The sequence below is a fragment of the Macrobrachium nipponense genome, chromosome 27 (assembly GCF_015104395.2).
Source record: "Macrobrachium nipponense isolate FS-2020 chromosome 27, ASM1510439v2, whole genome shotgun sequence".
Lineage (NCBI taxonomy): Eukaryota > Metazoa > Arthropoda > Malacostraca > Decapoda > Palaemonidae > Macrobrachium > Macrobrachium nipponense.
Genome location: NC_087216.1, coordinates 25,129,559 through 25,146,405, shown reverse-complemented (window position 1 = coordinate 25,146,405; position 16,847 = coordinate 25,129,559). Strand labels below are relative to the sequence as shown.

The following is a 16,847-nucleotide window of genomic DNA, read 5'->3' as shown; positions in this document are numbered from 1 at the left end:
CAAGCCAATTTAGGTCACCCCCGCTGATAATCTTCCTTTAATCTTTTTAAGTGTTGGTTGAATGAAAACCTTGTCGATCGTATCTGAAATCCATGCTCCTTTTGAGATGTTCATTACCTGCCTCTCTTTTATTAAGGCCGATTCCATCATTTGACTCTTGTACCGGCAGTTGCTGCTATAAATTACACGTGACAGATTCCAGTTTATTCTATGGTTATGTTCATTTATATGGTTGAAAATAGCCGAGTTCTGTTGTCCATACCTAACTGACTGTTTGTGTTGTATTAATCTCTGGGGAAGTGATTTACCTGTAAATCCGATATAAGATTGGTCACAGTTCTGGCATGGGATTTCGTAAACCCCAGTGTCCTTGGGAGATGTCTTTTGTTGGACGTTAATCAGGGATTTGGCTAAGGTGTTTGGGTAAGTAAATACAAAAGGGTTAGATTTTCCGAGGGTGTGGGTTACTCTCTTAATCGTGCCTAGGTGAGGAATTTTTATTTTATTGTTGGGTGTATCTCTGGTCTTGTCTTTAGGGGGTCGGTAGAAAATTACGTTTGCTTTGTGAATTGCTTTCTCAATTATATGGTCAGGATACTTTAAAGACAAAAGTTGCTTGCGAATTAGTTCAAATTCTTTTTCCAGGAATTCTGGGGAACAAATTCGTAAGGCTCTTAAGAACAGGTTGCTAGTTACACCTTTCTTGATAGTAATGTCGTGATAGCTAAAGTAGTGAATGTATGAGAGTGAGAACGTTGGTTTTCTGTATATGGTAAATTTGTATTTTGTCGTGTCTCTGATTATTAAAACACCAAGAAAAAAGGAATTTTGTTGTCTGTTTCCCATTCAACTTTAAATTTGATGCTGGGCACTAATGCGTTTAATTTTGAGAGGAATTCATTAAAATTGCCCCACTTATTATCCCAAAATGTTAGGATATCATCCACATAATTGAGAAAGCAATTCTCAAAGCAAACGTAATTTTCTACCGAACCCCTAAAGACAAGACCAGAGATACACCCAACAATAAAATAAAAGTTCCTCACCTGGACACGATTTAGAGAGTAACCCACACCCTCGGAAAATCTAACCGTTTTGCATTTACTTACCCAGACACCTTAGCCAAATCCCTGTTTAACGTCCAACAAAAGACATCTCCCAAGGACACTGGGGTTTACAAAATCCCATGCCAGGACTGTGACCAATCTTATATCGGATTTACAGGTAAATCACTTCCCCAGAGATTAATACAACACAAACAGTCAGTTAGGTATGGACAACAGAACTCGGCTATTTTCAACCATATAAATGAACATAACCATAGAATAAACTGGAATCTGTCACGTGTAATTTATAGCAGCAACTGCCGGTACAAGAGTCAAATGATGGAATCGGCCTTAATAAAAGAGAGGCAGGTAATGAACATCTCAAAAGGAGCATGGATTTCAGATACGATCGACAAGGTTTTCATTCAACCAACACTTAAAAAGATTAAAGGAAGATTATCAGCGGGGGTGACCTAAATTGGCTTGCCTGTGGATGGACCTCTTGGTATAAATACCACCTTTTCTGTAAACTTTTCTCGTTCATCTACCTGAAGAGGGAGATAGCAGTCTCTGAAATATAGTACTTTTCTCTCTATATTTTGGTGTTTTTATGGGCTCCTTTTATTAGATATATTTATATGTGTGTGTGTGTGTATTAATGTATATGGGGAGAGAGAGAGAGAGATGCTAAAACCTATTTAATCGAACAAGCCATTCGAAAACACTGGAAACATATTTTTTCATTTAATTTCCAATTCGTGATCAAATTCGTCATCCAGTTCACCTTCGCTCAGAAAAGTCAACAAACTTTCTTGGCACATTTTAATAAAAAGTGATTACTACCTTCTACGATTGGTCAAGGAGAATTGAACCCTTTTTTAACTAATCTCCGTGTAATTCCTCCAGAACATTACCACGCGGGGAAGATTTTAATCAAGTCTAACCGACGAGGGTGGTTTTCCATTACCGCAAACACTTTCTTCGTATTACTGTTACGATGGAGTTCCGTGGGGGACGGGATTCGTGACATCACGGAAGCTAATTCCACTGATTACTGGGTCTTTCCAGCGGTGGAAAAGTGACTCGGCTAATCGACAGAAATGAGGGAAATGGCCCGTCGATTACTGGACTTAGGTATAGAGAGAGAGAGGGAGAGAGAGAGAGAGAGAGAGAGAGAGAGAGAGAGAGAGAGAGAGAGAGAGAGAGAGGCTTAATGCATGCAAACCACTGTGTCTGGTGACAATGTGTTATATAGTCAGTATTTTTTTCTCACAATTGTTTTTATTAAATTCTGATGAGTTACTGAGAGAGAGAGAGAGAGAGAGAGAGAGAGAGAGAGAGAGAGAGAGAGAGAGGCTTAATGCATGCAAACCACTGCGTCTGGTGACAATGTGTTATGCAATGAATATATTTTTTTCATTTTTGTTTTTATTGAATTCTGTCGAGCTACTGTGTGTGTGTGTGTGTGAGATAGAGAGAGAGAGAGAGAGAGAGAGAGAGAGAGAGAGAGAGAGAGAGAGAGAGAGTTGTAAGGAACAGATTTATTTTATTTCAGCACAAGTCACACGGTACATTATTTCTATATTAATATACTTTGGTAAAATGATAAAGTAACTATATAATGTTTGCTCCTACATTATTACTAACACAGACTTACAAAAAGGTACTTGCCTCTCTCTCTCTCTCTCTCTCTCTCTCTCTCTCCTTTGACCACCAGGTTTTCCAACTTTCTTCTCTCACGTGCCTTTATCAAGAATTTCAAAACACAAGCAGTAGTTCCCTCCTCTCTCTCTCTCTCTCTCTCTCTCTCTCTCTCTCTCTCTCTCTCTCCTGCTTCTTCTCCAGGTCGCGTAGTGAGAGCGACATGCAATCCATCATAAAAGAAAAGACAGGTTTTGCCATTTACATCGACAAACTATAATTCAAGAAGGATTAAGTGTTTTGGAGTCAGAGGCGAGCGAAAGAATTGACGTTGAAAAACTACTGTATTGCCTGTGTATGTGAGTGTTTGTTCTTTTTTTTTCTTTATTGTTACGAAATGAGTTTGTTTATTTTCGTATGTATATATATATATATATATATATATATATATATATATATATATATATATATATATATATATATATATATATATATATATATATATATATATATATATATATATATATATATGTTGATACTACATCAACTGGGTTAATATCATATCGAATAGACTGAGATCAGGCTTGTTGTCATGCTAAATAGATTGACCAACAGACTAGTTGGTACACATTACATAGACTGCCAACATATTTACTAGTACATTACATAGAATGAGAGATAACTGACTTACTGACGCCTTTGGCTGAGTGCAGACTGACCGACACATCTCATGGTTAATAAATAAAAATGAAGTTTAAGATTTGTTTTATTTCTATTTATTTTTGTGAAACGGAGTCAGACGACATAAATGTAGAGAATTGTAATTTAGCCAAAAGATACAACAAAAATGGCTATTCATAATTAGTACTGAAGTATATTTAGTAGGTGTAAAAATAGAGAGAGAGAGAGAGAGAGAGAGAGAGAGAGAGAGAGAGAGAGAGAGAGAGCATGCTGTTAATAGCGTTATTTATAAATAATAGTAGTGGAAGTGATCATGTGTTTGTTAGAGAGAGAGAGAGAGAGAGAATGTTGTTAACGTTGTCTTTTTTATAATAGTAGTAAAAGTGGGCATGTGTTTGTTAGAAAGAGAGAGAGAGAGAGAGAGAGAGAGAGAGAGAGAGAGAGAGAGAATATGCTTTGAATATTCCATCAGTTATAAAAGTAGTAAAAGTGAGTGTATGTTTGAGAGAGAGAGAGAGAGAGAGAGAGAGAGAGAGAGAGAGAGTGTAAGCTTTGTATACTATTTGGTTTTATTGAGACAAATAATTTTTGCTATATAAGACCAAAAAATTAAAAAAAATCGATGATACCTTCCACGCACTGGCAGAAAAATTCACAAAATCATATTTTTTTATTTTAATTCACAAAACTGAGAAAACATTTCAGCTCAACAAACTAGACGAAATTGAATTTTTTTCCTATGACATCGATACAGGGACTTGAAACCCCAAACACAAGTCTCCGTTTTGTTATGGATAAAGCAATAAAAAAGATTTATAGCAATTTTTATTTTTTCATTTTCTTTTTTTACTTTTTTTTTTTTTTTTTTTTTTTTTTTTTTTTTGCAAATATCAGGGTTGTGTGACAATCACTGACCTGTCTTATGGGTCACGCTATGATGATTCATGGTATCAATTCTGAGTCAGTTTTGGCCGATACTGTGATGTACAGTGAAGTTGTAATGCTTTTAGAGTGATGGTGTGGTTCTCTCTCTCTCTCTCTCTCTCTCTCTCTCTCTCTCTCTCTCTCTCTCTCTTTGACAGTGAACGATAACGTAGTATCTCTCTCTGATAATAAGTGATAAAGTCACTCTCTCTCTCTCTCTCTCTCTCTCTCTCTCTCTCTCTCTCTCTCTCTCTATGATAGTGACTGATAATGTGGTCTCTCTCTCTCACTGATAGTGAACGACAATGTAGTCTCTCTCTCTCTCTCTCTCTGTCTCTCTCTCTCTCTCTGATAGTAAATGAAAATGTAATATCCATCTTTCTCTCTTTCTCATTTTCTCATAGTGAATGATAATATAGTCTCTCTCTCTCTCTCTCTCTCTCTTCACTCACTCTTTTCTCTCTCTCTCTCTCTCTCTGTAATTAATTACATCAGTATCTTTCACCAAACTGTTCATCGTTGAGAAGGGGGAACGTAGGGTCAGACTCGCGTCAATTATTGGAATGAACCCGGAGATCTATTTATTGCTCTCTCTCACTGAAGTGGTAACGAATTCTACTACGTCTCAAAGGAGTTGATAAGTGACAGGAATTGTTTTCACAGTTTTCATTTCTGGAATTATTGGTTGATAAGGGTTTGAGGGAAAAATATAGGATATTGGAAGGTTTAAAAGAAGAAAAAAAATGAAACTGTAGATGATGATGAGAGAGATAATTATCGTGCAAGTAGGCTAAATACCTCTCAGCTGGAACCTACAGCTAAATTAAACTCAGGGAAGTAATTTTACGTCTCACACTATATCCTACACTATTTGCAACTTCACCACACCATACAGCACTATACTGCGCTATAATATATCCCATGACGATAAAACCAGTCTATAGAGGAGAAATTTATCATTTTGGCCAATCCTACTCTGTTTGTAACTCCGACTCACCATAATGCACTATACTGCACCATAATACATCTCTCGCCAATAAGACCAGTCGACCGAGAAGTTAATGATTTTTTTAAGCAGTTTCACTCTACTCACCGTTTCCTACACCATTTGCAACTTTGCAACCCAACCACACCATACTACTCTATGCGGCACTGTTCTACGTCCTGTGCCTATAAAACCAGCCGAGAGAGAAGTTAATGATTTTTTGGGCAGTTTCCCTCTACACACCGTTTCCTACACTAAATGCAACGTTGCAACTCAACCACGCCATTACTACACTATACGGCACTATACTACATCCCACGACAATAAAACCAGTCGACAGAGAAGTTGATGATTTTTTAGACAATATCACTCCACTCATCATTTCCTATACTATTTGAAAGTTTGCAACTCAACCACACCATACTACACTATACAGCACTATAGTACATCCTGTGCCAATAAAACCAGCCGACAGAGAAGTTAAAGATTTTTCTAGGCAATTTCACTCTACTCACCGTTTCCTGCACTATTTGCAAGTTTGCAGCTCAACCACACCATACTACACTATGCGGCACTATACTGCATCCTGTGCCAATAAAACCAGCCGACACAGAGATTAGAGTAAAAGGGGGAGAATAACGCTGAAAGCCGATTGGATTTGTCCAATCGGCCCCAATCTGCAAATCTCCAAACGATTCCCTATATTGCAAAATGCTTATTTATTGATAGAAAAAAAAAGATTAAAAACTAGGCCGGTCTACGAACCTCTGTAAAAATATTTTCCGTTTTAAATCCCGAATGGGTAATTAAACGGGAAAATATTGGAATGAATGAAAGAAAATGAACAAAGGAATATGCGTACGTACTTGCATGCATATATAAATCTTGTTCATAGGGATGAGCAAACATTCGAGTTTATACAGTGCACAAGAGCGTCGGCTGGTAAATATAACTAATATTCTTTCTTTTTCCATTTTTTTTTATGTTTTTTCCATAAAGAGCTGAATTCATACGGGCTGCGGATATGAAACTTTGATATGAGTCCCGAATATTGAAAGCGGGCCAGTTGCCGATTAGGGGTCCAAGTGGCTACACGAACCGGCTGATAGTAATTGGATCTTTATTCAATCATAAATTTCTTTGTGTAATTTTCTCAATGAATGCGTTGCGTAGTATTACGATTAATGGTCTGTAGTTTTCTTGAGAGTCCATTGTGTATAATTTGATGTGAAGGAGTGAGGTAATATCTTACACTTTCTATAGCCCCTTTCTCCAGTAAGTAAAAACTGTATGGCTATACAGAAAAAAGGTATCATACGCGCACAAATATAATCTGTTACACACACAGATGCATCATATATATATATATAATATATATATATATATATATATATATATATATATATATATATATATATATTTATTATATAGATATATATATAAATATATATATATATTATTATCATATATATATCTATATATAATAAGTATTTAATTATATATATAATATTTATTTATATTATATATATATATTTCATATATATAATAATATTATATTATATATATATATATATATATACATATATATGTAATGTGTGTGTTAACAGGGAATATTCACAAACAGGACAATAGGGCGAAACTCAAATATTGTAACATATATATTTAGCTTCGTAAACACTAAAAAAATAAACAAAAGGAAATAAAATTAGAACAGAAGTAAAAAGATAATATAATTAAAAGAGACAGATGACGTAAGGAATAAACTCTTTGCAAAAAGCAAACAAGAGAACAAAACGAACAAAGAAATATACAGTGAAAAAAAAAAATACTCGACATTCCTTTCGGGAATATGATAACTCAGGCCATATCTAACAGGTGCTTCGTAAGACCAGCAGATCTTCGGCCTTCCTTTGATGTGAGCGAACCTACCCTCCCCCTAACCATCCCCCAACTCTCCCCCACATCGCCCCTCGTCCCCTCCCCCCTTAAAAAAAACCCTGGGAAGTCATTTATGAGATATGTCATTATCCTTCATCCAAAGAAATCTGTATTCTTTGAATCAAAGGGGATGAGAGATTCTACCTTTCAGTCAAATTTCTCTTGCATGATTTGTCTTCTTTGCGGGAAGGGGATGGGTGGTGGGGGATGGGTGGGAGGAGGGGGAGGCGGAAGGGTCGTCTTTCCATTCACCGGACCTCAATGAGACATTTGGGAGAGAGAGAGAGAGAAAGAGAGAGAGAAAGGAAAGGATATTGATGTTGGTAATAGTATGTCCCTTACATACCTAGTGCATGAATGAAGGTATTAGAGAGAGAGAGAGAGAGAGAGAGAGAGAGAGAGAGAGAGAGAGGTGGTGGGGGGTAGGATGTTCCCTGAATCACCATTTCACGAATAAAGGTATATAGAGAGAGAGAGAGCTTCCCTAATCCCTAATCTCTCTCTCTCTCTCTCTCTCTCTCTCTCTCTCTCTCTCTCTCTCTCTCTCCAAAGTCATAGCTAACTACCCATCAGATTACATGAAAGTGGATCCATCGTTATTGATTCAACAAAAATGTCACTGAATAACTGGCCCACACATTTTTAAACCCATTGAAATTGTGTATACTTCGAAGAGAGAGAGAGAGAGAGAGAGAGAGAGAGAGAGAGAGAGAGAGCTAGCTTCCCTAACCCCGACAGCATAACTATGCCATTTGCCGTGTTTAATAGACACATTTGTTTTGGGAGAAGTGGTAGGGAGGGAGAGAGAGAGAGAGAGAGAGAGAGGTAACAAGGCGATAAAAAATACGTTTTAATTTATGAGGCTTTTGGGAGAGAGAAAGAGAGAATTTTTAAAGTTGAGTCCACAAAGCCTCTCTCTCTCTCTCTCTCTCTCTCTCTCTCTCTCTCTCTCAGGACACAGCATGGATTCGGGAAGATGGAAAACCACTTAAAAAAAATAAATAAGAAATGAAAATCCTCCCTCTCTCTCTCTCTCTCTCTCTCTCTCTCGCAAAAGTAATAGCAAAAGTGAAGCGTAAATAAAAGTAAATAAAATTCCAGCGATGGCCTGTGACCAAGAACTGTATAAATCCTAACCACTTCTTGATTTCATTGGCACATGCAGTTTTTTATTACTTGCCTCTCCGGAATTTGACTTTGGTACGACAAAATTCTGAGAATTTTATCGGTAGATATTTTTACTTGTCAATCGAGAATTTGTAGTTCTGCGAATTGAACAGTTTAAGGATATAATTCTGGAAATTTCAGGCCTTTTGAGAATTTTTAGTTCGCTGGATTTAATGTCGAGAATTTGTAGTTCTATATTTTGAAGGGTTTGAGGATACAATTCTGGGAATTTCAGGCCTTTTGAGAATTTTCAGTTCTCTGGGTTTAATGTCGAGAATTTGTAGTTCTATGTATTGAACAGTTTGAGGATACAATTCTGGGAATTTCAGGCCTTTTGAGAATTTTTAGTTCTCTGGGTTTAATGTCGAGAATTTGTAATTTTGTCTATTGAACAATTTAAGGATACAATTCTGGGAATTTGAAGCATTTCGAGAATTCTTAGTTCTCTGGATTTAATGTCGAGAATTTGTAATTTTATGTATTGAACAGTTTGAGGAAACAATTCTTGGAATTTCAGGCCTTTTGAGAATTTTTAGCTCTTTAGATTTAATTCCGAGAATTTGTATTTTGTGTATTGAACAGTTTGATGATACAATTCTGGGAATTTAAGGCCTTTTGAGAATTTTTAGCTCTTTAGATTTAATTCCGAGAATTTGTATTTTATGTATTGAACAGTTTGAGGAAACAATTCTTGGGATTTAAGGACTTTTGAGAATTTTTAGCTCTCTGGATTTAATTCCGAGAATTTATATTTTGTGTATTGAACAGTTTGAGGAAACAATTCTGGGAATTTAAGGCCTTTTGAGAATTTTTAGCTCTTTAGATTTAATTCCGAGAATTTGTATTTTGTGTATTGAACAGTTTGATGATACAGTTCTGGGAATTTCAGGTCTTTTGAGAATTTTCAGTTCTCTGGATTTACCTTTGGTGGATAAAAATCGAGGAATTTTTTTTAGAAATACCATTAAATATGATTTATCATTAAAAAGCAATTTTTTGTACAGCAATTTTTCCCGTCAGGGGTTAGCGTCAGTGCACCTTACGTAGTACACTGTAAGGCCGCTAGCTGCAACCTCTTTCAATCATTTTACTGTACCTCCGTGCCTATTCTCTCCCTTCCATTTGAGTTTCCAACCTTTCAAAGAGCAACTGCGAGAGGTTGACCTCCTGTTACACCTTTCAAACCTCTCTGTCCTTTTCCTTTAAAGGGCTGAATAACCCCATAGGTCCCAGCGATTGGCCTTTGGCCTCAAATCTACACTCAATTCTATTCTATACAGTAACTTCACTTACCTTGGCTTTTCCTGAGTAAATTCTGGGAATTTTATAAATAAATACCTATAAATCCCATCAAATACCATATCATCTTAGTCATTTTCTATACAGGCTTCCAACTTACATCGCCTCCGACCCTCAAAAGTCGACTGACCACAAAGTCCTTATTCACGGCTCGAATTAACAGAGGCATTATTTAGCTTGTAGAAATTAGACCCACTCGTTTCTCGCCAGTGGGATCGTTCTTGTGTCTTTGCTGGCGAGAATTTGCATTTTGATGATGTATGGAGAGAGAGAGAGAGAGAGAGAGAGAGAGAGAGAGAGAGAGAGAGAGAGAGACTTAATCAGACGACTAAGAGAGAGAGAGAGAGAGAGTTTAAAAATCTTATTCAGACGATTAAGAGAGAGAGAGATAGAAAGTTTAAATAATCTTATTCAGACGACTAAAAGAGAGAGAGAGAGAGAGAGAGAGAGAGTCAGTCTTTGAACATTGTTCATTTTGTATAAATAAGAAAAAGAGAGGGTGAGAGTTTAACAATAAAAAGACTTAATCAGACGACTGAGAGAGAGAGAGAGAGAGATCACATCACCTTCCAAGTACGGAGTTGGGAGCATCCCACCGCTGATAGAGGAGACGATAAGAAACTTTGAGAAAAAAAAGAAAAAAGAAAACCGGATGAGGAAACTGTATCCGGAACACGGCCGTAAATCGAAAACTCATTACCGCATGGCCATTACTTTCTCTCTCTCTCTCTCTCTCTCTCTCTTGTACGTGCCTGTGCGTTCTATTAAACGGTAAAGAAGGCAAAAGAATCTCTTAGGACAAAAGGCTTCTCAGAATCCATAAATCTTCGACAATGCTGGAACAAAAGAAGGTAATTCAAGAATTTATTTATTTTCTATTTTTTCTTTGATTATGAATGAATTCAGTGACACTACAGTAATTCGAAAATACCCAAATTGACCCATTATAATAACATAAACTGCATTCACAAATCTCTCTCAGACACGCAGAAAAAAAAAAAAATAAACCCATCATTCGAATCCTACCTATATATCAAACGAACGACTTCGTCTGGTGCGGAATTAATTCAGGATACGGATTCCCTTCGTCCTCAAAACTCCTCTGGCTGTTTTAGGGAATCCGGTAATTACAGCGGCGAGAGAATGACTTTTCTAAATTGTTGGCAGTTTCACCTAAGAGACAGTTTTACGGCAGAGATGAATCGCTTTTAGTCGTTCAGGAATACCTGACGAATACCTGGATGTAGGAACATGGGGCGCGCTTGCTGACGATGAGGGAAAAACTCTGTTTTCCTTTTTACCGAGAGAGAGAGAGAGAGAGAGAGAGAGAGAGAGAGAGAGAGAGAGAGAGAGAGAGAGAGCTCCATTTACAACTGAGAGGAGGAAAAACTTCTGTTTTTCAATGAGAGAGAGAGAGAGAGAGAGAGAGAGAGAGAGACCTCCATTTACAACTAAGAGGAGGATAAAATTCTCTTTCTCACTGAGAGAGAGAGAGAGAGAGAGAGAGAGAGAGAGAGCGAGAGAGGGAGAGAATCTAATCTCCCTGGATTCTGTTGCATAACAGTAATGTACTTACAAGACTCTCTATTTGTTATTTCATTAATAAAGTTGTTTATGCATTATTCGTTTATTGATTTTGTGATTTTTATTTTCCTTTTCTAACTAATCTCTTCTCTTTGCATTTCATGTCGACTTCTGCTGCTTCTTTTAAATGAACTCCATGTTTGTTTGGAAGCTTAGATGTCAAGTCAATGGCACCTTTTTATGGATTCGTTCAATATCTTGTATAATTTGTATAAATTTGGAATAACCGTCACATTAGCTACCTGACATATGAAAACACATTTCATGTTATTCGACATACCTTCACATCCTACTCACGCGCACACAAACGCGCATACACACACGCACACACAGGTCAAAATATCTTTTTATTTTTTTGTATAAAATGGAAAAAAATAGTCAAATTAATCTTTTGACTAAAAGTATAACTGTTCCATATTATTTGACATTCCTTCACCTCCTACTCAAACACCTACACACATGCACTGCTGTACAAACACACATATAAACACACACACTCAAAACAAAATTTTCACACGAATAAACCTCACGCCGCGTCGAAATTGATGAAATATAATTCGGACATTGAAATCAAAACGTCTAAAAAAATGAAATAAATATAAAAGTTATATTCCAACTTTTATGCTCGGAATCAGATTAGTTCCAGAGAATTATTTTGGAGTCGAAAGTTGCAACAGCTTTTGTTTGTCGTTAAAACTTTCGTCGATAAATTAGGAATTTTGGCATTCCTGTAAAATCAAGGGTTTTGAATATATGTATATATGATATATATATATTCTCTCCTCTCTATATATAATTATATATTATATATATATAATATATATATAATATATCTATATATATAGCAATATATTTTATAGATATGTTTTAAATAAATTATGGAGAATATAGCATATAACAAATATATATATACATATTATATATTATATATATATATATTATAGTATATATATATGTGGATATATAATTATATATAGATATAATATAATAATATATATACTATATAATACTATCATATATATTATATGTTCTTGCCCTTCCATTACAAAGAGTGGCTACTGTATATACCCTACTTGAAACAAGGCTTATGAAAAATGAAGCTCCCGCTGCGCTAGACTGTAATTGAAATTAAGTTGTACCTTGGAAAAAAAAAAAAAAAAGAATAAAAAGATAAATTACCCCAAACAAACTGCTCTACCGGTTCAGAAAACTCCGAGGATTAATCTTTGTGTGAGAAAGGCTGGCGGGGCCAGGTCATTTGTTATGTTTTTCATGCCATTCTATACCTAATTATATATTTATATATTATATATATATATGATATATATCTAATAGACATATATATACATATATATACATATGTATATAATATATATATTATATATTAATATATATATAGATATATTATATATAGTAATATTATTATATATATATATATATATATATGAGAGAGAGACACAGAGAGAGAGAGAATAGAACACCTGATATTGTAAAAAACAGAGAAAGAGAGAGAGAGGGGGGGAAAATACCTGATACATCACTATATTCAAAGAAGAGAGAGAGAGAGAGAGAGAGAGAGAGAGTACTACTTGATATATCACTGTATATAAAGTGCAGAGAGTGGAAAAAAAAAAAGAAAAAAAAATTACAAAGGATTAGGCATTGTCTTCCGTAAAAGGACCGTTTTTTTTTTGTTAGTCCATCTGAGGAGACGTGTGCTCACTTATCTTTAGGGGGAGAGAGAGAGAGAGAGAGAGAGAGAGAGAGAGAGAGAGAGAGAGAGGTGGACCACTGGGCTAAAACCATGAACCGCTGGCAATGGGGGGGAAATTGAATTAAGGCTCCAGAAACCTACGTAAGAAGACTCTGGATCCGCAAAGCCTTCCTATTTTTCTGTTTTTTTTCTTTTTCTTTATTTTATTTACTTAGCACCTGCGGTCTCCTTCCTTATCTATATACTTTTAGTTCCTTTTTTTTTATTGTAGGTGTTTACGTTTTATGCTTTTGTGGTTGTTTAGTTTTTATAAGTATACTTATCTGATTCTGCGTTTAGTGTCGAAGTTTATGTGGTGTCAAAAACTTATAGAAATTATGATAGTATATGTGTATGTGTGTGTGTGTGTGTGCGTCTGTAACACATGTCAAGGCTAGTCCTTATTCCCCAAGAATAAACAAAAAGGAAGTTTAGGTTTAATGAGAAACAGACTAATAACCAATTTAGATCAAACCGATACACACACACAGATAGATAGATAGATAGAGAGAGAGAGAGAGAGAGAGACAGAGAGAGAAGAGAGAGAGAAAGTCTGCATTACAAGAGTATCTTTTCATGTACTTCAAATAACCTGTAGTCCTATATCTGTGCACAAAAGGAGGAAGAGAGAGAGAGAGAGAGAGAGAGAGAGAGAGAGAGAGAGAGAGAGAGATACACACCGCCATACTAAATTTTTGATGGTACCACTATCACGCAGACTTCAACAATGGTCAGTCGAAGCGAAATTATAGAATTACTGACAAGAGACAATAATTGTTTAAGGACGCTTCTGTTTAGTGACCTTTTCAAGTTATTTATCGAGAGAGAAAACTGGACAAAGAAAAAATTCGTTTTGTAAGCTTTAATCTAAGGAAAAATTGATGAGGAGACATTTCACCATTTTGGGGTTGTAAAAGAAAAAACAGCCTTTTCATTTGTAATTCAAGACGAATGAATGGAAACACGCACAAGTAAAAGAAATGGAAAATGGATTCACATAAGTCATTACTTCGTCGGGCACACAGAAGTAATTGTAATTAATTACACTCAAAAATAGATAATTACTATAACAGATTTCTTTTCATTGTAATGTCAGGATAACAATTAACCACGAGAGGTGGCAGCCCAAAATTCTGGAGTCACTTTTTTGATACTTGGAAAGAGAAGGTACTGGAATGTCCACTTAATTGATACCTGGAAAAATAAAGAGAAAATATTGAAAAGGTAAAGTGAAAGTACTGGAACATCAGCTTAAGCCTTCGATTTAAACTGGAAAATATTCTGGAATATTCTCATTTTTTTATACCTAGAGATCTTAGACAAAACACTGGAATATATACAAGGTAACAGTCCAGTCTTTCATGAAGATTAAGCCCTTCATTTAAACTGGAAAATACTCTGGATTATTCCCTATTGGATACCTGGAAAGCGAAGAGAAAATACTAGAATATCTCCATTTGATACCTGGAAAATTTAAACAAAATACTGGAATATCCGGAAAGTAATGTTCCAGCCCTGTAGGAGAAAAACCTCACGATTCAAATTGGAAAATATTCAAGAATATCCCTTTTATAGCTACCTGGAAAAGAAAGAGAAAATGCTGGAATATCCGCAAAATAGTCTTCCAGATTTGTATGAGGATCAAGCTCTTGATTGAACTGGAAATATTGTGAAATATCGCGGTTTTTTTTATACCTGGAATGAAATATCGAGGTTTTTTATACCTGGAATGAAATATCGATGTTTTTTATACCTGGAATGATATATCGCTGTTTTTTATACCTGGAAAGCAAACAGAAACTTAAATATCTCACTTTTTGAAACCTGGAAAACTTAATGACAATACTGGAATATCCGCAAAGTAATATTCCAGCCTTGTATGAAGGTTAAACCCACAATCTAAAAACAATTCTCAAGGAGAGGAAAAGCTCTTTCCCTTAATCACTTTCAATCCCCCAACGAATTCTTGAAATGTCAGAGTAACACAGACACACACACACACACACACACACACACTCGCACGCACACGCCTCTTTCGTCGTCTGGAGCGCTTTTAAACTTGCCGAATCCTTTCGGGTCCCAACAAACGCCGTGTTGAAATCCAGTGCCGAATTCGGAGCTGGATAAAAGCAAGCAATAGGACTGGCTCCGCTCTCACGAAATCAGCTGAATACTGCTTTTCAGAATAAAGCTTTTTTTTTTTTTTTTTTTCTCTGAAATGCAAATTTTATCTCTCCTCTCTCTCTCTCTCTCTTCTCTCTCTCTCTCTCTCTCTCTCTCTCGTGAGTCTCATCTCGTCGTTTTTTTTTGCTGTTTTCCGGAGAGTGGGCGGGATATTCTCGTTGGAGCCTTTAGGTTAATAATAATAATAATAATAATAATAATAATAATAATAATAATATAATAATAATAATAATAATAATATAGCCAGTAACTATAGGCGTATCACCTGCCTACCAATAATGTGGAAGTTACTATCAGGTATCATCAGTGAAAGGCTACACAACTACCTAGAGGAGACAAAAACCATCCCCCACCAACAGAAAGGCTGCAGAAGGAAGTGTAGGGGCACAAAAGACCAGCGCCTTATAGACGAAATGGTAATGAAGAACAGTAGGAGAAGGAAAACCAACCTAAGCATGGCATGGATAGACTATAAGAAAGCCTTCGACATGATACCACACACATGGCTAATAGAATGCCTGAAAATATATGGGGCAGAGGAAAACACCATCAGCTTCCACAAAAATACAATACGCAACTGGAATACAATACTTACAAGCTCTGGAATAAAACTAGCAGAGGTTAATATCAGGAGAGGGATCTTCCAGGGTAACTCACTGTCCCCATTACTCTTCGTAGTAGCCATGATTCCCATGAAAAAAGTACTGCAGAAGATGGATGCTGGATACCAATTCAAGAAAAGAGGCAACAGAATTAACCATCTGATGTTCATGGACGACATCAAGCTGTATGGTAAGACCATCAAGGAAATAGATACCATAATCCAGACTGTAAAGATTGTATCTGGGGACATCAGGATGGAGTTTGGAATAGAAAAATGTGACTTATTCAACATACAAAAGGGCAAAGTAACAAAGACTGAAAGGATAAAGCTACAGATGGGAACAACATCAAACACATAGATGAGACAGGATACAAATACCTGGGAATAATGGAAGGATGGGATATAAAGCACCAAGAGATGAAGGACACGATCAGGAAAGAATATATGCAGAGACTCAAGGCGATACTCAAGTCAAAACTCAATGGAGGAAATATGATAAAAGCCATAAACACAAGGGCAGTGCCAATAATTAGATACAGCGCAGGAATAGTGGAATGGACGAAGGCAGAACTTCGTAGCATAGACCAGAAAACGAGGAAACATATGAGAATACGCAAAGCACTACACCCAAGAGCAAATACGGACAGACTATACATAACACGAAAGAAAGGAGGGAGGGGAATACTAAGCATAGAGGACTGTGTCAACATCGAGAACAGAGCATTGGGGCAATATCTGAAAACCAGTGAAGACGAGTGGCTCAAGAGTGCATGGGAAGGACTGATAAAAGTAGACGAAGACCCACAAATATACAGAGACAGGAGAATGACAAACAGAACAGAGGAATGGCACAACAAACCAATGCACGGACAATACATGAGACAGACTAAAGAACTAGCCAGCGATGACACATGGCAATGGCTATAGAGGGGAGAGCTCAAGAAGGAAACTGAAGGAATGATAACAGCGGTACAAGATCGAGGCCCCAAGAACCAGATATGTTCAAAGAACGATAGATGGAAATAACATCTCTCCCATATG

At 36.3% G+C, this 16,847-nt stretch overlaps 1 pseudogene; it reads right to left on the bottom strand.

The window, feature by feature from the left end:
- LOC135200939 (zwei Ig domain protein zig-8-like) overlaps positions 1–16,847 on the bottom strand; it is a 126,485-nt pseudogene that overhangs the window by 65,379 nt on the left and 44,259 nt on the right.